Source organism: Gambusia affinis, linkage group LG17, assembly GCF_019740435.1.
Source record: "Gambusia affinis linkage group LG17, SWU_Gaff_1.0, whole genome shotgun sequence".
Lineage (NCBI taxonomy): Eukaryota > Metazoa > Chordata > Actinopteri > Cyprinodontiformes > Poeciliidae > Gambusia > Gambusia affinis.
In genome coordinates, this window is record NC_057884.1 from 18425325 (window position 1) to 18448901 (window position 23577).

At 35.9% G+C, this 23577-nt stretch overlaps 1 protein-coding gene across 9 annotated transcripts in view; it reads left to right on the top strand.

Annotated features, from left to right (window-relative positions):
* cntfr (ciliary neurotrophic factor receptor) overlaps positions 1 to 23577 on the top strand; it is a 358007-nt gene that overhangs the window by 139558 nt on the left and 194872 nt on the right. The window contains exon 1 of one of the 9 annotated variants that reach the window (XM_044096392.1): positions 17244 to 17306. The exons of the other annotated variants lie outside the window; for them this stretch is intronic. The gene's annotated coding sequence lies outside the window, so the exon portion shown is untranslated. Of the gene's footprint in view, positions 1 to 17243; positions 17307 to 23577 lie in introns of those variants that run through there. 9 annotated transcript variants of the gene reach the window in all.

The window sequence follows — 23577 nt, forward strand, 5'->3', positions numbered from 1 at the left end:
GTGTTGTTTGTCATTTTGATGCAAACAAGTATAAAAAGTGAGGCCTGAGTTGTGGAGATTTTTGCCAAAATTGGAATAGTGAGGTCTGACTCTGCTCAAAACAAAACGTGAAAGATGATTTGGAAGCAACATATACCTTATATACTGTAAACATAAATTGATCCCTTAATTCACAGAGAACTGAATGTTATTGCTTCAAAAATGTTTCCACATATTCACAAATATAAATTCAAAAACCATGATCATAGAAAAGAAAAAAGAAATCAAGTTGTAGTGGTAGTGGTATGCTCTTTTTTGCTCATAAAACACTGATCTCTTCAGAATGTGAGGGCAGGTTGACCTATTAGTTCTACTTGACATTGGCATTTTTACAATGAAAGAACTTTGACGGTAGCTGCCAAAGGGATTGCAACTAATCTACTTACACCTGTGACACCTTTATAACTGTACTCAAAGGCTAGACTAGTGGCAGACAGTTTACTATAGTGTATGTTCTAACCTTAGAATGTGCTCTACAAATCAAATTCCAAGCAAAATCTACATTACATTCAAAAACAAGAAAGTTCAATTGGATTCTTAATTTTGATGTTTTTGTGGTAGAAGTTATCTAAACAGTAAAACCTATCTGCTCATCCTAAACACATCCGACTCATGCAAGTACTTTCACCCACACTCAACCACATGCATAGATACCAAACAACAATGTGGGGATTGTTAAACAGCTCAAATATGCAACCCCATCCTACAGCAAGTGATGGCTGTCACCTTGAAAAGCATCTCCTAATGCCAAAAAATGTCAGACCTGGCAGTTTCCTCTATTTACCTTGGCGAGGTGCCTGAGATTTCATACCCAGATGTGTGAGCACAAATTCAAGGCAGCATGTTTATTTGTATGTTTGTGGGCATGTTCGTCTCCGTCTGCAAGTATGCAGCTGTGAGTTTTTTTTGTGTTTTTTTTTTAGCTGTCTTGTTGAGTTGCTGAGTGTGTGTGCATCATGTCTGTGTCAGGACTATAGAGACAAAATAAATTCCTTCTCGAATACGTGAGACAGTGTGAGCAGTGTCAGCATCTCTTAGCACCTGTAGATGTAAAGACAGATAACTTGCAGCCAACAGTCACCCTGTCATAGCTCCGTGACTTGCTGGAAAACATGCAGGTAAATATGTTAAATAACTCCAGGCTCATATACATGCAACCACACATCCAAACAGTTATTACTTAAAAATAAATGCTTGCATTCAGTGGAGCTGCACTGAAACATAAATATCGACTGGCATACAAACAACTCAAATGTGTGAAAATTAAACCACTGTATGCAAACACATTGATAAGCCGAATTTAAGATTTGTCTTTTGGAAATACATTCCTTTTTATAAGTAGCAGAGGTAAGAAAGAAGTGCTTTCCAATCAGGATGAATGATTTTTAAAAATATGGCACACGCATATTATTCTTTTTCTTGTATAAACATACATTCTACTTCACATTTGTGCATAGATATGTAACATATTGGAGGCTGAAATCCACCATTGTATGGTCAGTTAGCTACTTCTCCTAGTGAGAAACAGCCATCCCTAATATCATGAAGCTTTTTGACAAGAAACCTCGGGTGGTGTAAAAGACAAGATGCAAGACCCTGGGTGGGTTGCAGATGTCAAACGCCCCTTTGTCTGAAAGCTATAATCTTGTAAATGTTGGAGAAGATGTACTGTACAAAGTATTAAGAGCAGTGGGACCAAGAATTGTTCCATATTAATGCCCAAACAAATATCCAGTCACTGATTACATAAAATGAAGTCCTAGAAATTCACATCAACTCAAAAATGGTAAAGTATAAAAGATAAAAAAGTCTTCTGTTACTGGATTGTTGGGTGTACAAATAATTGTGCTACTGCTGAACTTGTCAAAAGCAATTATTTTCTAATTTGGGTTTTTCAACACTAATAGCTGTGCTTAAATTAAAGGTTGGAGTTTTCTAAAGTTTTGAGTTTAAGATTATGCGACTATAATAAAATATGACATTATTTCTAAGATTAATCTTTAACAGACTACAAAAACAAATGTATCTGTGCATGAATACATGCTTTGTATGAAAGCATGTCTTTAGCCTCTAGCATGATTTATTTTCTGGAATGAAATCATTCAACAAACATTTCAGAAAGCTGAGATATTAGACTGGAAGGTTTTCTAACAAAAACAAGACAAAGATGCGTGTATCTCACAGTGACGTCAGAAGGAAACTAAAGCTTGCTGTTACTGAAGCAACTCTGGCAAATCTAAAGCTGGACACCAGACGTAAACTGACTACCCAAAGCTTCACAGTTTTCCAGCCAACAAATTAATGTGTAGTGGATAAATACCCGGGTCCAAGCACCAGCTGAACACACCATCTGTTTCTCTGCAATTCTGCCCTTTAGAGGGGTGCACGTTTTCATTTACTTTATTTCCCTTGTCATTGCAGGGGCACCATGCTATTTTCTGCCACATTGCTGCTTTTGGTGTGTCAGCGCAGCTTTTCAAAAGCTTGACTTTTGTTTTCCTTTTTAGGTTTTTTGTGTTGATTTGTTTTTCTAACTGACATTTTATTGAGTAAAGTTTTGTCTTTTCATGTATACATTTTGTTTTTAGCAGCCTGCACTAAGGATAACCAAGTCCATGATTACATGTCAAAGCAAATCATTATTTAATGTAATTGCACACAGTGCAACATATCAATATTTATATGTATCACTACTTGCAAACAAAGCAAATGATGTGCTAGTTTCTTCACATCATCCCAGTAAAAAGCTGATTCCGTTTTTTAGGTTTGGTTTTTACAAACCATGAAAAATATAAACACAAAGCCTAAGGCCTGTTGTCATGCTATCAGTTTATCATCTTTTCCTCCAGATGCAGCTTTCATTTCTTCCATCTGTGACAGATTGTTCTCTGTAGCCACCTGCTGTGGCTGAGTTAGTAAAAGGCCAAAACCAGAACCTCAGTTTTAGTGACATATTGTTTTATGTCTCTGTTCGTTTTTGCATATATATGTAATACAGACACTTTTTTTAAGTACTCTTTCAGGTAAACTGCCACAATCTTTTCCCAATCATTCAAATGGTCTCCATTGTGTTTTATGCTAAGTTAAAGAAAGATATTTAACTTTCACAAACTAAACACAGAAGCATGTAATCCATAACTACAATATATGCGGATATATGTTTGACAAAATGAATAAATCTTACAGTGTTTATTTGAGAGAGAAGACTGAATTTGATTTCATTGCAAAGGCATGTTGAACGGTCCATCAATTTCCTGCCACACGTTCAGCTTTCCCTCCCCATGACAAATTCCTCGATTTCCTCACAACACATTCCTGTTGCATTATTGGTCATGGAAATTACATGGTCCCACATAGTTTGAGCGACAAAGTCTGGGAAGTATCAAATTGCTCCTGTGCTTAAGTGAGGAAAAGGAAAAAAGAAAAGTAGGATTCAACATGTAAAAATCAAGACAGATCTACTGTTTTGAATAAATAATAAAAAACAACATATTTATTTCATGATGAGTTTCATTTTGTTTTAATAATAATAATAATATTAATAATAATAATAATAATAATAATAATAATAATAATAATAATAATAATAATAATAATAATAATAATAATAATAATAATAATAATAATATCAGAATGTGCAGTTCAACAGCCAGTCTATATTTGTAATGTATTGGTTGTCAATGGTTTGCATACTATATTCTAGATAGTTAAAATATCTTAATATGGGGTTCCATGAGGAGATTATGAACACTTAGTGTCTTACCTGCCTTACTAGTGGTTATTCCATAGTATCATTTAATTTAGTAAAACTTATGTTTGTTCAGACCAGAGAGTCGAGCTGTGGCAGCTGGCCATTACTATAGCCATGTAAATAATTGGCTATGCTATAATCTTGTCATTGTCAAGGTTTGTAAATCAGAAATTCCATAACTCAATAAAACATTTTTGTACCAAAGGTATTTTAAAATGGCGGGGGAAATGACTGTAGCCGGAGTAGTAGTTTGCTAGATTGCCTGGTGAGTCTATTTGTTACATTTTGGAGAGCCAACTTGCTGAGATCATTTCAGAACCCAAGCTTAAAAAACAGTTTACATTCACTTTGCAGCTTCTTCTCCTCCTTAAACTAAAGCATAAAGCAATAGAAAAAAAAAATAGATAAAATAAATGCATATACTGTAACAGTATGAGTTGTTAAGCTTTAGCAAGTTTTTTATTTGTTTCAGCCGCGGTGGAACAACTTTAGCTGAAAATTGATGTCTACTATGAACAGAGATTCTTTAACAAACTGTTTAAAATTGATTAAACCTTTGTTCTGCTTGTGAAAATACAACAATAGGACATCAATATTGTTTTGTTTTTTTTGGCACTAAGAAAATAGCAATAAAAAATCTAAATAATCTGCCATCGATAGTGTTGCCCAATCTGGACTGTATTATTTTATGCTGATCTCAGATTCTTCAAAGTCTATTTTCTGAATTGTGAAGCTGTTACTCTACACAGTAAAAATGTTGATTCTTAGTTTTCCCCAAAAATATTGATAAAAGCATATCTTATTGTGTTTTGTTGAACCCAATAAATTTATTATCTTGCATCAACTCATCTGCAAATCATTACACCTCCTGACTGAAAAATGTATTTATTTATTTTTTTGTTTTTACATTCGTAATGCCAAATAAAGTGTGCTTTGTGTGTTAGGAGTGGACATCACTGCTATTTCTCCACCACTAAAAAAAAAAATAAAAAAAAAAAGTTTCAGAGGTATAGCTCCGTCTGACAGAATGTAAAAGATGAAAAGAAAAAGTCCATGTGGAACTTATCACAAGAAACCATATTTTCCCATTACCAGAAGCAATTTGTTTTAATTGCCTACTTAGAAGTAATATGGCCTCAAACTTGGATATTTTTTCCACAAAAAATCTACATGAAATATAAGATTGCCCATTAACTGCCACAATTACATTATAATAATCAGAAAATTGAGTAGTGCAGACTGGAAAGTTTATTTGAGATGATGGCATGTACTGGGTGTAACTTAGCTTCCCTGGACCTCAGACCATATGGAAATGTAACTTACGTACTTAAAAATCAGTCGCTAACAAGCATTTGTGAATTGAAAAATCGGTTTGTGGTATTAATTTATTGGAGAAAATGAACTGAAAAAAAAAAGACCAGACGACATTAGAAAACTATGGCACACTCTACTTGACCTTTGGCTACACCACTTTGCATCACATTTGCCCTGAAAAGTGTCCAAAATAGCATGGTGGCCTCTGTTCACCCTTTTTTCACAATAGTCAATATTTTTTTTTTTTTAGATGAGCGTATATATGAGGGAGAATGAGGCTACACTCCACTGGATAAATATGTAAAACCATTAAGACAAAAAAAAAAAGAAATATGGAGCATTTACCTTTGTGCTTGGTTGACCTTGTTCACATTAGACATGCTTACCATCAACTTATTTAACTCGAGTGTATGTACACTCAGGACATACACATAACCTCTGGGGTGGGATTATAAATTTCACTGTATTAACACTACCTTTCTTTTTTTTTTCTTGACAATAATTCCCACATTATGCTTTAGGCTGTACTTGACTTAGCTTTTCAAGTTGTTTTTCACGTGGAAGAGGCTTTTAAATGGCTTTTATTTTCAATAGACAGGCATACGGGATTCTCATGAGGCTGTGACATTCCCATTAGGAATACTATTCCCACAGCACAAACATGAAGTCAGAAACAGGCATTAGCCCTGTTGTCCCTGCCTGCAGCAGCTTAGACAGATTGTACTTAAATTGTAACCCCCAGTGAGGTTTTGGAGCTCTGCCTGAAGATTGTACTGTGAAATTAAACCAGATTTTTCTTCTTTTTTTTTTCATGGTTTCTCAAGCTGACAACCCAACTTGTGTCCATTTAGTAGCCAAGTAAATCCTATTTTAAATTCAAATAACTGCACTTTGCTTAAAACTAGCCAACTTAACACCGAGTGGGACAGCTTGGGTTGTTTAATTCTAGTTTGTGCCTCTGCAATGTAACGTTTGTTGAAACAGATCTTTAAGGCATAATACAAATTTATATATGTTGACTGTTTATGAACTCTGATTCAACCCTAATTAAATCGCACAGATAAATAGTGATTTACGAAAGTATTCATACCCTTTAAAGTTTTTTAATGTCATTTTACAACCACAAATTTTATCAAGTTTTATTAGTTTAAGTAATTGTACTGATACCTGTTATACAAATTACCTTGAGAAGTCACATAAATAGCAAACAACACTTACCAGGAAAAATGACTAAAGAAACACTACCATGAAAAAAGCACAGCAACAACATGAACATTATTCTGAGATGTTAAAACTTCAAGAAATGCACAGAGCTATAGCTTAGGTGGTAGAATTTGTTGACAGCAGAACCTGTATTTCAACATTTCACAAAACTGACCTTTGGATTGACAAAAGGAGAGTCACTGAACTGAAGGGCTTGGTGATAGTACTAACAAAATAGATAGACCAGCCAATCACAGTTCAGACAAGCCTACAAGGCGAAGTCCAGCGAAGCTGTGGTATTTTCCACAGTCACTGTTGAATGAATGGCACAAGATTCACATTTGCTATAGGCAGTTACCTGTGGAAGATGGCACTGTGTTCAGATGAAAACAGAGCAAATATTTTGCTCAAATAATACCAAAATACATCATATATGAGGTTTTAGTGCAGATAATGGTACTTAATTGTTTTGTAAAAAAAACACACCACTTATTCAATATGCATATATGAGCTACAAACACAAGTGTCTATAAATATTATGGTCACTAAAAATTCTGTTAGTATATGGAAGTGCAAAATAGTTTATTTTGTTTTTTCAAGTCATCCATGTTGGTGTGGGCAGGGCTCTGTTTCAAATATGGATATATTTTATCAGGCTTATGTGTGATAGACCAACACAAAGTAGAATATAATAACGAGTAAATAAAAAGACTTGTGTATTTCATTTTATATTTTACTAATATATATGTCTGAAAAGTGTGGCATGTACCCCAAACCATATGGAGGCTGTAGCTCCAAGTGTAAGAAAGTACTATGACTTGCATCCAAAATAATGAGGGAAAAAAACTATGTACATCAACCTTGACTCACCAGCACAACTGTGAAACATCTTTGTGGCAACATCGTATCCTCTGAAGATTCCTTTTTTCAGCAAAGACAACAAAGATGGTTAGAATTGATGGAACGATGGATGAAGGTGAATTTAAGAAATACTTAAACATTGTTTAAGTGCTCCAAACATTAGATCGATTCAGAGAATGTTCACTTTCCCACAGAAAATACCTCTAAACATAACTGCCTTGTTTCAAATCATTTGTGTGTGAAAATGACTGTCTAAATTCAAACCTAAAACAAGACATTAAAATTGATGTTCACAGAGTTATCTATGCACGCTGACTTGGCTGGTCACATAAAAGTCAAATAAAATCTACGGTTGCATTTGTAATACACATTCATTTGAAAGTATAATTGTGATGTTGAGACAACTGTATGCAATATTTAGAAAGCTGAGTACACCTGTAGCAGATTTGGAAACAGTGTCTGAGGAAGAAATGCATTATCAGTGGGGAAGCTGGAGACTAGCATCAATCATTGCCAATCAAATCAACTTGTCTAATTTGCTTTAAAAGCAATGCACTCCCTGCAGGAGACACTGACAGATTTATTGCAGTGAGACCATCCTACTGCGCCTTAAAGGGATACAGCTTGACCTGGATTCCATTGTCCTGGAGCTGTAGAATTGAAAGACAGAGATATGTAACATCGTAAATAGTTGGCTGGACAATTCACAAACTGCATAAATTAAAGACATGCATGATTTACTATACCTGCTGTTCAAATAATCAACTAATCAAACTGTAACACATAAAATATGTGAAGATAAGAACAATGAGATTTTTGCTGGAACATGAATGGACAGTGCATATTTTCCACAAGCTTTGAACTTTAAGGAACTGTTGTCTGCAACATTAAATTCTAATCTGTACACTCTTTGAATCTTTCTTGGTTTCCGTATACACATGGACCTTCTAGGATACTTGGCTGTAAGAAAATCTTTTTCTCCAGCAGATGTATGTTTCAGTGGCTCGGGCATACAAGAGCTCACAGGAAATTACAAAGGAGAAAGTTTGGGTTCATTCAAATCAAAAAATGTAATTACTTCATTAAACCATAATGAGCCTGTTGTGAACTTTGGACTATCTCATAAAAGCAAAAAAAAGTAATTTTTTTGCCCATAGCAGAAGCAGACAGATATATTTCTGAATGCTGTCTAGATGCAGATAGAAAATGGATGAAAATTACATCCACAGTTGTGCAGAGGGCAAGGCAGGTTTTCCAGTAGTTGGTCCAAGTTGTATTTAACTTGTTGGTTCTGTTGATACAAAAAAACAAAATCTTTAAATATTTGAGATGTAAACCCATCATCCTAGTCGTTAGAAATATGGCAGTGGCAGAATCATGCTTTGGGGATGCTTTTTTAGCATTGCAAAGCAGAGTCAAGGGAAAGCTGGAATGAGGCTAGACACAAGTGAGTTATGGAGACAAAAGGAACTTGAAGTTGTTTCAAACATTTTACACATAGCGGCTTTGAAGCAATATTTTCATGTAGTTTGACCAGGAAAGTATTTTAGAAATATTTGTGAATATGTGACTTCAACAAAAAATAAATAAATAAATAAATAAATAATAATAATAAAGCATTGCGTTTTATTACAGATCATTGGTATGAATTTAAAATGATACAACAACTGTAGCAACATTGCTATAAAAATTGTCAGCAAGAAATGTTTGAGCAGTTGTTGGAGTTATCAAAACAGACTGTCATGCTCTGTGGAATAAAATGTTATTATAAAGACTAAAGAAAGAGCAGGTGAATTTAACACTGTTATATTTTGAGGAAAAGAAAACACTTGATACAGAAATTGGTTGTAAATTTTAACCATGCTTCATATGGACTTCAAAGAACCCTTCTTATTAAAAATGTAAGAATCTGGGAGACAAGCAAACTGGTATGAAACTAAAGTGATCTGACCTTTTTTTTTCCTTTTCCTTTTGCTTCAAACAAAGTGTGATACAGGTAGACTGGAGAGCAGAAAACAGAAAATTAATTAGTTTTGAGAGTTTTGGCCTTTTCTGCAGTAAATTGCAATACCATCTTTTGAATATGAAATACAAAACAAAAGTCGCGTTTTAGAGATTTGAGCCCTCTTGGTGGTTGTTTTTAATCAATACTGTTTGGATTGTGCCTTTGGATCTGGAAGAAAAGAAAAAAAAAAACCTATTGTGTTGAAGCAAAGATAGAGCAATGAATGTGATAACTGTATTACCTGGGCTAATATGTATTGTATACAATATTTAGCTTTTAAGTTGTATGCACAGAGTGTGGCTGGATGATATGGTATTGGTCAACAAAGGGACAGAAATGTGCAAAGAAAGTTTCAAGGGATGTAATGTTTAGTTTATATTCACATGAATGTTGCATGTCTATACTTCCCATATGTATGTTTAGAACTAAATCTGAATGTATTTCTCTTGAGTCTTTATTTACTATCACAAATCCCTTTTATCTGGGCTTGGGACTGGCTAGGTCAAAGAGGATGGGCTTTTTTACTTACACATTTCTGGAGGCAATTGTAACTGGTTTTGTTTGTTTATTTGTTTGTTTTTTTGTTGTTGTTTTTTCGGTTTTCAAGTTAGTTATGTCTGGTTTGGTTTTAAACTTGCTTAACCCTTGCCCTTAACCCTTGCTTCAGCCCAAGATATAAAGTTGTAACTGTCATTCAGGGGAAGTTCAGAGTAGAACCACTACTCTTTTATACCAAAGGGAATAGTTGAGGTGACATTTTGTAAAGAGCCCTCCTAGGCACCTCGCTATGGAAATGTTTGGGAATATCCCACTGGTAGCAAAGCCCAGAGCAGACTGTCCTTTTTATAAATAGGGATGTCTGGGTTTTCCTCCTGGACCAATTTTTTTCCACAACCTAGTCTCAGAAGGGTGTTCCCTTCCAGTTCAATTTGTAAAAATAAACTAATAAGCTTAAAATATGCAAAGAAGTAAAAAAAATAGCACCAGTGGATTAGAAATACTGCTGCACTCCAGGGAATTTGCTTGTAATTTGATGGTAAAATAACTTATTTTAAAAGGACAATACGATCTGCATCAGGATATCTCTGAATAATGTGAAGTGTCTTTGAGAACCCCTTCAGGGTTGAAAAGTGCTATATAACTGATGTTGTTTTATTCATTTCATAATATGTTAGGACTCCACGTAATAGGATTTGCTCTTTATTATCTGTTTAAAGTTAGCAGAGAAAGAAGCACTGCAGGTTAATAAACTATGAAAAGATCTGTCCAGAAATAAATACCTATAAAAAAATCCATTGAATCATTTAATTGAAAGTTGCTCAAATATATAAAGAAATAAGGACACATGAGCTTTGAACCACCAGAAATACTGAACAGCAGAAGTGGAGACAGATAGAGATATGCAAGGAGTCAGGCCACCAGATGGTCTAATGACCACAGGAAATATTACAGCTGGCAACCGTACACCAACATTAATGACATCACTCATTAACGAGCCCTGAGAAGAGCTGCTGTGTGTACGTATGCATGTCCTCCTGATGGGGTGTGTGTGTGGTTTGGTGTGTCCACGAGTGAGTGTTTCACATTTAGCTGTACTATCAAAGTCATAGAGGTTTGCTAATTAATGTGAAATTGCCGAAAGGCAGTCAGGACACATTTTAACCTTCACTTTGTGATCTTCAAACCTTGCCTCTGGGTTAAGGTTTAGACAAGGGAATAAATGCAGACTGGTAGCCTGGGTAGGTCTGAGGGTTAGATGTAAATGTACATCAGCACTGCTTCATAATGTGGATGAAATTAGACTGTCCATGGTCATTTCTTAGAGACCTAATGGTTGATTCTGAGCTTGAATATACATATTTAAGCCAGGGGATAGCTATGTCAGGGCAATGCTCTTTGTTTTTAAGGAAAACAGAGATCAATATACCAAAATAAACAAAGGATCAACACTTATTCCAAATACCATAATTTGCATTTGTTTATTCAATAGTTATTTGAAGGCACTTATACAAACCTTAAATTCTGACCGTAATTTTTCTAAAACAATATTAGAAGATAAACAATGGGTGATTGAGAAAAGTTTCACTATTTAAAAAAACCCAAATGATTTGAAGTTAATATTTTAAACACCCTTTAGCAGAATTCTTATTGAATGTTCTCTAAATAACATCCATCCATCCATCCATCCATCCATCCATTTTCTGTTCACCCTTGTCCCTAAGGGGGTCGGGAGGGTTGCTGTGCCCATCTCCAGCTACGTTCTGGGCGAGAGGCGGGGGTCACCCTGGACAGGTCGCCAGTCTGTCACAGTCTAAATAACATGTTCTTTCTGTTACTTGGAGATGTTGAAAAGGATGCCAGAGTTTCAAAATCTGACATCTTTGACAGATTAGAATGAAAGCTGAATAAAGAATAACACATAAATTTTACTGTACTATCTTCACCTTTTCTGTTATCCGTCAATTTAATCCTTCAACAAACAAGACAAACAACCATTCACACACACACTCACACCTAGGGAGAATTTAGAGAAACAAATTAACCTGACAGTCATGTTTTTGGACTGGGGGAGGAATCCGGAGTACCTGGAGAGAACCCATGCTTGCACAGGGAGAACATGCAAACTCCATGCAGAAAGACCCTGGGCCGGGAATCGAACCCAAGACCTTCTTGCTGCAAGGCAACAGTGCTACCAACTGCTCCACTGTGCAGCCTATTCAGGACTAGTCAAATATAAAATTGTCTGATTCTAGTCATCAGCCAGTTTTTCCATTTTCTCTAATGAATAGTTTGCAATATTATTGAGACTAAATAGTTTTTAATTTACCTCCATAGGTATGAGCGTTAGGATAAATCAACGTCTTCCAAGAAATTGATCACTTTTACCTATTATCTCTTTGTTAATTACGTAACTGCCAATTATCAGTTTGAAAATCTTAATAGCCAAACCATTAACATATTTATTCAGTAGTTAGTATATAATTTTCATGTATAGTCTCTTATAAACTAAAATTTATGCTCATGGGAAACTGATGCATCATCCAATGAATGTGCATTGTATGTTTGGCTTGAGATATTACTAACATAATGGCTGTTAAATAGAATGTTGCAGACCGAACAAAACATTGAGCTGTTGCAAAAAAAGAGAACTGACTTGACTGAATGATGGGGTCTGTAGTTTCCTTTCAACCTATTTCTGTCACAGTTTTGGTTTACCACTCTCCTGCTTCAGTGTAAGTCATTTCATTCTTTTTTCTCTTATCCTTTCTTTATGGACCTATATGAAATATGCTGTCTAGGCTTCAACACATAATTAGAAACTGCTGAACCGTGGCTTCAACACAGGGGCTTTTCTTGTATCTGTTTGGTAAACGGGTAAATGGAGACAGTGATTCAGAGTCCTGTTCAATATCTTCATGGCCAGTATATACTACACCAGGCCTGGAATGGTGCTGTACAATACATTTAAGTAGATAAGAGAATAAAGGGAGAGTGAGACCAGTGGATGCAGGAGGCAGAATGGATAAATGGACTGATAGATCAGGCATAAATCTGAGAATGAAGGGATGAAGTAACAGATAGAAAAATTATGATTTGTCGTCATGAGCAGTGTTTTCTAAAAACGAGGATAAAACTAATTTATTATTTGTACTTTAATTAGCCATGCAAGACTAAGACTTTAAATCAGAAGACTAAAAAGTCTTAATTAAAATTACCGTAACTGACAGTTTTTAGCTAATAACACCTTTTATCATATCATGCAGTTATTGTTTGTCCCTTTAGTATACTTGCTATTATAACTGACCTAATGTGAGTGTAATCTTCCATGTGGTCAGGCTTCGACTTTTACTTAACTTTGTTCAAGCTTTTTTTTTTTTTTATAATGTCATGATGTGTTAACTAGTTATACACTGTGCTGATGGCTTGTTACTGTATATTAGAGAAGGACCGCGGAGCCTTTGGGACAATTCCCATCATCGCCTGTCCTTGGAACACTCAGACATTTGCACATTATCTCACATGAACCTGCACACACACCAATGAAGCACAGCCAAGCACTCAATATGACCACTCATGACATCCAACATCCACATGTATATGCTCTATTCTTTTAATAAAGCTTTCCTTTTGGCTAGTGCATAACATAAATGTCCAACAGCTAAGCTATAGCTGGTAATTAATATTTATGGTGGCAGATGACCACTGAATCATTTGACTGCATCCCAAAGCCTTCACATTAAAGCAACCAGAGCTTAAAAAAAAAAGAAATATCCATCTCTTACTGTCTGCCAAAATAATAATAATCGATTGTGAAGTTGATTTGTTTCATAATATGAAAATAAACCATTGCCTTCCCCTTTAGAGAGGTAGAGTTTGTTCCAGAGTTGGTGTGTGACCCATGGGTGTTTGGAAAAATGAGAAGTAACTGTATGGGATCCCACAGGGTAAGGCTAAAAGGGGTTTATTTGTGTGCTCAGTTGTTTCCCCGTGTCTTGGCAATTGAAATGGTTTTATAGCATCTTCCATTCATTGTATCAGTCCAAATGTTCTCTACATGTTAACAGGTAAAACTTACATACACATCTAAAATCATTTACTGTGCAAGCATCTTCATTCAAGTGTGGATTGTTTATTTGCCATATTGTTAGAAGAAAACATGGAGGTTGTCAGTCAGTGTCTAAAAGTGTCATTGGAATTCAGCAGGTGATGTGAATACATTTGGTAATTTGTAATTTGTCTCCAGTTTTTTTTCCTACTTACTTTTGATTTATATATTGTCTTCCTTTCTTGACCAAACTCTTTATTATTTTCGGAAATTGGCCCCTGGATTCCATTATTATTTTCGGAAATTGGCCCCTGGATTCCGTTCTCAAGAACTAATATAACACATTTCTTCCAAGGTTGCCCTGTACTCCTGTATCCCCATAGCACTGCACTGTGATAACTATATTATACAAGGGGGATCTTGTGCTTAGGATAATATGCAATTTCCATTTTGTGGCACAACAGTGATTTGCATGTAAACTTAGGTGAGTTAATTATGGTTTCATCTTACCAAAGTTGTGTTTTCCCATGTTTTCTGCTTTATATACATTACATATAGCAAATCTTAAGCAAAACTTCTTAAACATTCTTTTAACAATCCTCTTATTCTTGCCAGAAATCTATCAGGGCCAGCTTTCTAAAATGTACAATAAAACTTTTCCTGACAACAGATTCTCCCACCTAAGCAGATGATCTCTGCAGCTCTTCGAGGGTCACTATGGGGCTCTTAGCTTCTTTTCTCATCAGTGCTTTTATTTCGCTTGTTCTGTTCTGGTTTGCACTTATCTCATATTCTTTCTGTTTTCACACTATAGATTCAACAGAGTTCTGAGACATTCAATGCTTATAACATATTATATGAAAACCCTGTTTTAAACTTCTTCACAACATTCTCCCAGACTTGCCTGGTGTGTTCATTACTCTTTAAGCAGTGTGTTCACTGCTTTTAAAAAAATACCTCCTCCCCCCTTTTCACATAACAGCTATATTCAACACGCCCTTTACTCACATAACTTGATTCTAGAACTTCTGAAGAAAACTGGTGGTATTAAATTTTACTTTGGGATATTAGAGTAAAAGGGGGGTTAATAAAAATGCATCCCACACTTCAAATGTAATTGGCATAATTTAAACAGACAAATACAATCACTTTTTTTCCCCCAAGTGACATATTTTATTTTATTCATTTGAAATATATTTATTGTATAGAAGAATTTACAATGATATTAAGCTAAACACATCAGAATATCTGTCTGGCTTTCATGTTGGCAAATGTTAATCAGAAGAAATAACACTCTAAGCTAGAGAATATTTAATACAGTGGTACCGCACAATCAAAATTTGTTAACTTAGGAAAATACTTACATTTGTCATTTGGTGCACAAACACGGCTCCTGCCATGAAGAATCATCTGAAGAATTTTCCTCCGTTTTTACGAGGCCTTTCACGCTCAACCTGCACTGCAGAAACATTTGGAATTCTCTGCTACTGAGCATAAACAAACAAAACACTGGAGGGAAGCTAACAAAGAGAATAAAAGTAAAATAAGAAACAACATCAGTGAAAAAAGTTTCAAAATACTGGCCTTTTTGTGTGGCAGGTTTATTGGAGCTGCAATGTAAAGAGGATCGTTGTCAAAGCAAAAATTTTGTGACGTTTTTCCGCTACTGATTGTGGTCAAGTCTATTTAAATACGCTGAACTAATGTGACTGCTTCATATGAGGATCATATGTTCATATCATCCTGTCTAATATCCAACATCTGGCATGGTGTCTGTTTTTTGTGCTTTGATTACATCTAGATTCATTTTGCTCTGCATCTAATGAAGTTGATATAAAAGCTCAAAAATTAAATGAGATGTTAATTTACTTTTGGATTTCCTGGAATCCCTCTCCTGCCATTTTTTAATTGGTTTAACCTTTTGTGTCTTTTGTAAAGTATACACACACACCCGCGCACGCCCACACACATACACACACACAAGACCACACAAGCAGCAGTACACAAATGGACATCTGAGTCAATTCCAGTCACAGTCCCAAACACCTGTCTGCCAATCTTCCAACTGTGTTTTGCCTACCATTTCCTGACCAGATTTTGTGTGAGCCCACATTTGTGTTCATATGTCCATGTGGATGTGTGTGTGCTAACAACCTGACGACAACAGATAAGGTGGCAGTCATCTTATCGTCCTGAGCCAACCTACCCAAAACCCCTCACAAACCTCAGGTGTCAGAACCTGCTTGCGTTTCCCCAAGCCCTGCCTCATTTTCATGTCAGTTTGCTGCTCTCTCTTGCCTCATCTCCCTCTCCACCCTCCCTCCACACACACACACTGTCCCACCACTCTTTTTGATAGACAGTGTAAGCTCATTTTGGCCCTGATCTTCTTTTTCAGTTCCCCTGCATGCTTATGTTTTCAAATCCACAAGCTATTTTGATCATGCTCGGTACCCAGTTGGCTGTGCGATCAGTCGCTGTGTTGTTTGAACAACCTTGGCAAAATTCGCTATCTTGCTCCCTCACATTTTACCCACAAAACACACATTTTAGAAAATTAATAGGAATAACAAAATCTTCCCCTTATTTTTTCAGCGTACCCCCTGCCTCCCTTTTTGCACTGGAACTTGTTTGGAGGGGTTCAGTGCATGTACACAATCTACATTTTTATTTCAAAATTTCTTATTTTATGAGCTGTTTAGACCATTAGACCATTAGTTTTCTTTTAACTTGACAATTTGTCTTATGAGTGTCAGAGTTCTGTTAGGACTTGGACAAGAATGATAGGCCGAGCCCATAGTTTACTATTGTCATCTTCAGGTGAAAAAAAGTTCAAGAAGTTGTGCAGCATATTTACAATGGATGTCCAGGCAGGTTAAAAACAGACAGACACACAAAAACAATAAAACAAAACAAACAAACAAACAAAAAACAACCCTGCAGCATCTATATAACAGCTCAAAAGTTCATCACCTTTAGTATGACCTGTTGAGAGTTAAAACTCAGTTTGACTCCCTGTGGGGAGGCAGAGCCCTCTTTTATAGCCCCAGGCTGCGCCCACAGGAAGACAAAAACAAAACAAACAAATGAACAAAAAATCTAAACAATTACTTCTAGCTCATGTAGACGATTGTCAGAGTATACAAGTAAATAACATTATAATAACACGTAGAAAAAAAGGAGAAAACAAAGAAAGACAGCCTATTTCCAAAATAGAATTTTTTTTCTTTTCTCCCCACCAGAGGGTCTTTTTGTGGGCTCTAGTGTCCCTTTTAAGACAGTATGCTGACAGGAAAGAGGGGAAAAAACATGCGGCAAATGTCGCGAGGTCCGGGACTCAAGGCCTCCAAACGTGGGTCGCACCATCCCCTACGCCACCACAGCACGCCATTTCCAAAATAGAATACTCAACTAACACGACGTCCCGATGACATCGCGAACACGTTATCACGTGATCCCTCCCGGCGCGCCTCAACCTGGAAACAGCTTGGCTTGAATATTTGGAAAATGTTTGTATACAAATGTTTGTATGCCATGTGTGCACTGCACTCACAACGAACCGTGGGCGTTTTTGCTGACACCAAAAAGTAAGTTATTTCGGGTGGGGGTGTGTATGCATGTGTGCGTGTTGCATGTCGGCACGGACTTTACTGTTGGACTACGTTTTAGCTCGTGACAGCTCCTCCATCACATTACATAGGTAATGTGATGGAGGAGCTACGCGTGATAGCAAAAAAATAAAAAATAAAAAAATGCACTGAAGTTTGATTGTTATGTAGCACAAGTTGAGAAACTGTAAATCTTCGTATGTTGACCTAGCTGATTCGTTAAAGTATCTTTTTAAACAACATAGCAATAAACACTTTCTTTTTCATTATTTGGGGGTTTTGTTGCTCTTGAGTCAGGTAACTCCTTTCAATGCCAATTTCTTTATCTGGCTAAAATTATTATTACTTGTATTAGGCTATGTTTTGGTGGAAGAGTCTCAGAATGCTTAATCTGCTAGGCTGACATATAGAGTTTGAGCCAAGCAAAGGAACACATTTCCACCAGCTCCCATGTGTGGTAGTTTTGGTGGTGGCATGACTCACCCTGTGTAAGTTTTAAAGTTGTAAGGACCTTATCTGCACCAGCCATATGAAGTATCCCACAGCCCCATACTTTTGGTTTTGGCAGATATTGCTTCAGTCTTTACCTGATTTGGAATAGGGCCATTTATTCATTGGTGACCAGCTTATTGCCCTTTTGTACTGAAGTTAGTTTTGAGGATAAACAAACAATGGAATAATGGTGGTACAGTGGAGCCTCATGTTTTCATCAGGAATGACCCCAACTTCTGCACCATGCACCGTTTGTCTATGAAATGAGCTTGCATCCATCTCCTGTTGCTGTTGGTCAATAATATAGTTAAAAAATTGGCTGTGATAATTATTTTGTAATCAACTGCATATCAACACATTACAATAATATTGTCTGAAGAAACAGGCCTACTGCGCAATGTTGCGCAAACAAAAAAAACACAGTTTTAGCATAAAAATTATTTAAATGATCTACAATGCTTCTTTACATACTCACAGACATAAAAATATTTTTAGAGTTACCCAAAATTTAACCATGAAGAAAAGTGATCTACAACTTACAAGTAGGAGACAAGGTGTACCATGCAACTCTGCTTCATAAAAAGGACTGCTCCTCTTCCAAGTAAAAGGTCACATGAACCTCAATACCTATTTTATTTGAACACAAATATGTCTGGTGGTACTTCAAATCATGCCCCCCCAAAAATAAAATAAAGGAGCAACATTGAGGTACAGATATGTGGTTGTTGCCTGTGGGCAACACCATGCCATAGAGGGTTAAAGAAGATAATTGTAGGGAAGAGTGACCTCACCTTCCATGCTGAAATTTCTGCTCCAAACCCACCAACAATCAGATTGGTGTAGAACATCATAAAGTAGAAAAGTGAGCCCCATTTCACTCCAAACCAATCTCTACATCTGTTGTAATGGATGCAATTATTGGATCAATTTTCTATTTTGTCTTGTTAACCCCTTGTTGCTGCCTAAGTCAAATGGACCCAATGCTTATTAAGTTGTAAAAGTTGTAAAAGAAGAGATCTACCATGCACCAAATATACTTTTTTTGTACTGTAAAGTCTTTTATGCCAGGCTTATTTATTTTATATCATGTTTAAAACCTACTCAGAGGTTATTATTTTTAAAAAGGTAAATTTTATCTGACAAACCTCATTGGAATGCATATTCTAATTTGTTGAATATAACTAGAAATGGTGTCACAGTTGATTTGTACATCAAAAACATGTCTTAATTGTTTCTAATTATATGTATTAATCACTTCGCTCTGAAAAAAAAGAGCAATTATGTAATTTACAGGTAACTTATAGTTACCTGTAAGTTCACTGTAAGCACAACCCTCACCGGCAGTTGAAGCTTGGCTGACCTCTATTCTGACCATAATATCCGGCAGGATCTATAAAGCCCCTCTGGTGTTTATCAATGCGTGAAGGAAAAGCAAGTCAGGCAGGAAGACACACTGTAAATAAAGGGCTTCATTTTCACGCCTTGGTCTCTGTGAGAAACAAATCACATTATCTTATAATGACACACTTTAACAGCCATGACAGTGTCTTGCAGGTCTCTGTAAATGTACATTGATGCAATTAAAGTAAAGTTTAAGTCACTGGAGTGAGAAATTGAAGTAGTTTAAATTTACCTTTCCTTTCCAAATGTTCCATTTTTACCATGTCTCCTACTGTTTGTTGAAAGGCTCAGTCTCCATGCAGCTTTCATATTTCTATCATTAGAGAAATGTATGGACATTACCCCTCCATACATATGGAGGGGTAATGTCTTTTGGTATTGTATATGGATATGTTGATGATTATACATTTTTTATATAAAAATACAGCTTGTATGAAGCTTTTAAAGATGACAATTTGGTTTGTATTTCAAATGCATTACACATTGAACATACAGTCCTTGTTGGGTTGGCATTAATGGCCACATTTGCTTTGCATGAGCTTATGGGTGAGACTCACATTTACTCCCTTTAATCTTTACTGGGCTGATAAAAGTCCTCATTTTATCAGCCCTTTCTCTCTGTCCTTTCTGTTTGCTTCACACCACACCATAACAAAGACCTCTATCGTCCTTTTACGTTAGTAAAACACATCTGCTTGGTGATGTGCTCAGTCAGATGACAGTTATGAAGCCGATTATGGTTCTTACACAGTAAACCTTCTATGTCTGGTTTAGTGTTTTAACCTGTGATTTAAAAACTCTTCAATGTATTTTTGTGAAAATGTATTCACCCCCTTGCAGATTTCTTTTTTTTTTCTTTTTTTTGCACTTAAATGTTAAAATAATTGTTTTTAATTGTTTCAATTCAGCTACAGTGGACTTAATTTTTTTGTTTGTTTGTTTTTTAAGCATGAGAAGCATGTTTAAGGTCATGCCACAGCAATGTGACTTGATTTAAGTCCAGACAAACAGATTTAATGTTTGTCTGGACTTAAATGAAAAATGTTTTTTTCATTTTTTTAAAACTATTCATAACTCACGCATGCTTAGCAGCAAGAATCAACAAGTTATGCAAAGACATCCAGGTCTTGAAGGAGCAAATTAGCTTCAGAACATCACACTATTGCCTATGTGTTTGCATTGTGATGGTAGTTTGGTTCTCCCATAGCCCATATGGTGAAGTGTCAGCAGGATGTTCTTTTTTTGAAATTAAAAAAAGTGGTCTTGTGGATTGTCAAGACAATTTTTGGAAAATGTGAGTCAGGTTTTGGTGTTCCTTTTGGTTAGCAGTGGATTTAATCTTAGAACTCTCCCATGAATCAATTTTTTTGCGCAGTGTCTTTTTTTTGTTTTTTTAGTCATAAGCACTGACTTTAACTGAGGCAAGTGAAGACTGACACGCCTTAGATGATGTTCTTCCTTTACTTCCTGAAAAATATCAACAGGTCATACAATCGTTGGCCAGCTAATCCTGATTGACATATTTCAATGACTTTGTTTGTAATATGTTTGGCAATTTTTATAGATTGTTGTATGTTGTGTTGCGTTTTGAGATTCAAGTGGATTCTATGATTTTATAATTCTCCAGATCTGGACTAAGGTCTGCGTGTAATTATATAGACTGACCCCAAAAATCTGGTCAAACCGTCATTTCATATTGTATTAGATTGGAGAAGAATCTTTTCATATAGAGTCAGGATGGTTTCCCACCTAAAAAATTTAAATTATCATTTAAATACTGCTTTCTTCTCAGGGTCTCTTTTCTGGTCAGCTATGTTTAATGGCCTGATTCATTTCAGTGCAACAAATAAGTTGAAACGGACTAAATCTGAAAGGTGGCAAACATTTTTTTTATATCAAAAGATTTCATCATATAATTGAATCTTATTTTTTTATGACCTTTAAGATGACTTGCAAATTTAGAGACAGAGCACAAGTAAGATCCTCCTCCTGTTTATGTTTTTTTTGTAATTCTATGTCTCATGTGCTCTTTTACTGATGAGATTTTGCAGATGCTGTTTCAGCCACCACTCTGGTACTATTTCTGTGGACACAGCTGTTCACTTTAGCACTTATAGATGAGACTTAGAAAACTGCTTAGTGTTACAGATTGGGCATCTCTACTCTATCATTGCAGATTTTTAAAATCCAGTAGGATAACTTATATTTGATAGTATTTATGCTGCAGCTCATTTTAGATAGAGTGTATAAATATGTTGCTGCTTTGGAAGAAGCAATCTTGCCATTGACATTTGTGTACTTTGCTGAATGTATTCAACAAATAAACTGTGAGGTTAGCTTTAGGTTTTAGAGGATCTTACCTTTAACTATACAGTCACATACAGTGTCTCTCCACACTCTTTCCTAACCTTTTCTTGCAATTGGCTAATTATAGGCCTCACTCCGAGAGAATAAAAAGAGAAGGAGGGAAGAAGTAAATAATCGGTGAGCTGCCAGCTAAATTTGTATTGGATTTCCAACAATGCTCTGCTCAGTTGCTTTTAGGACTCCTTTAAGTGCATTGATTTAAAGGGGTAGCATGAAAGCATAAACTTATAATTGTCTGTCTTGACTTTAGCTTTTTGTCCAAACTTATTTCCACTCTGGATAAGGTGCATGTAATTTTTATGTTATGTTCAATCGGGCTTAAAACTAATTGCAGGACAGTTGTCCGCACTGTTCTCTACCAAGAATATATTGCATTTCAGTTCTATCTGAAACCATTCTGCATGGAGTTTGCATGTTCTCCAGGTGGATGTGTGTGATCTCTCCATGGCCTCTGGCTTTTTCCCACAGCCCCAAAATATGGATTTTAAGTTAATTGGTTACTCTAATGGTCATCAAGTATATATGGTTGTCTGTTCTCTGTGTCTCCTACAAACCTCTTCACCCGATTAGGAAAAGCGGGTATAGAGCATCGATGACTGAATGGGTACACGCTATAGTTATCATTTTTCCAGTAAGCTTCCTTGTAAGATGAGAACATATGTTAAGATCACCTTTCAGACTATTGCATACCTGCCTTTTTTATTGGAGAACACAACTTTAGTATGTAAAATCAGTTTGAATTTCTATGCCTATGATAGTAGTAGCTTTGCTGATATAAATAACTGAAATTTAATCTCCAGGAAAGCCTTATTTCATTAGCATTGTAATGTACAGATGCTGAACTTTTCGAAATTTAGAATGTTTGGGCCAATTTCAGTACAATGATGCTTCTTAGTCTGCACAGGTTCTGTCTGCAATAGAGCTTCACTCACCTCTGCATGCTTATCTCTTGAAGAGACTGACATAGAAGGAGAACTGGACCTGTTTCCTACAGCTATCAATTAAGTTGCTTTATTAAACTCAGATTGTACATAAAACATTTACCTCTGGCCTCCAGATGGTCAAACAATCAGTACAAAAAGTTAAAAAAAAACAACAAAAAAAACCACTGATATGTCTTAGTATAGCAAAGGTAACAGATTATATGTTTCATTCATCATTCCAGAATGCTTGTGCTATATAAAATGGTGGTGCATGAATGATGCATTTACTTCAAAAATATACCTAGCATGTTCTTGACTAAGAGAAATTCACAAGCTGTGATTTATTACTTTACGTTTAGATTCCCCACCCTAAGACATCACGTTTTGACCAACTTTTTATAAACATTCAATCAAAGTTTCTAGTTCCTTTGAGGACAAGTTTGCAAACTTCTTTATGATAAATATGAATTTTTTTCTGTGTGCCATCACAATGTTGTATATAATGTAGATAAATCTTACATTACCTGTATACTTACAGCAATTTGCATTGGGCCACTTTTAGCCTTAATATTTGATGGCGATTATGAGATTATTGCACTGCACACATAATTTGTCAGGCTCGGCTGTAAAGATGTATTCAGGAAGTGAAATAAGGCAGGAATATGGGGTACTGATGGGTCAGGTTTGTCTTACAGTTACAGTAACTGGTGAAAATCAGTACAATATGAAGATATTGAATAAAGTTGAAACAATTTTTTGTGATCGTGAATTCACACTTTTCTGTGTGGACTGAATGAGTGCTACAGCAGTAGCGTCAGCCGACCTGTATGTCAGTGAATGAATCATGCACTCTTCCTAAGTCTTTTTTCATCTGATTATTGACTAAAAGACGCATAAAAATTCATGCACATAATCCCATCTTTTAGCTGGCGGCTTAAATATTTGCAAAGTGTATTACATGACCAGGAAACTAGGCAAGCAGCCATGCCAATGTTAGAGACCAAGCTTACTATTAGACTTTTAGTATTCCATAAGTCAAAATGTTGCAGTATCATTCAAAGATTTTT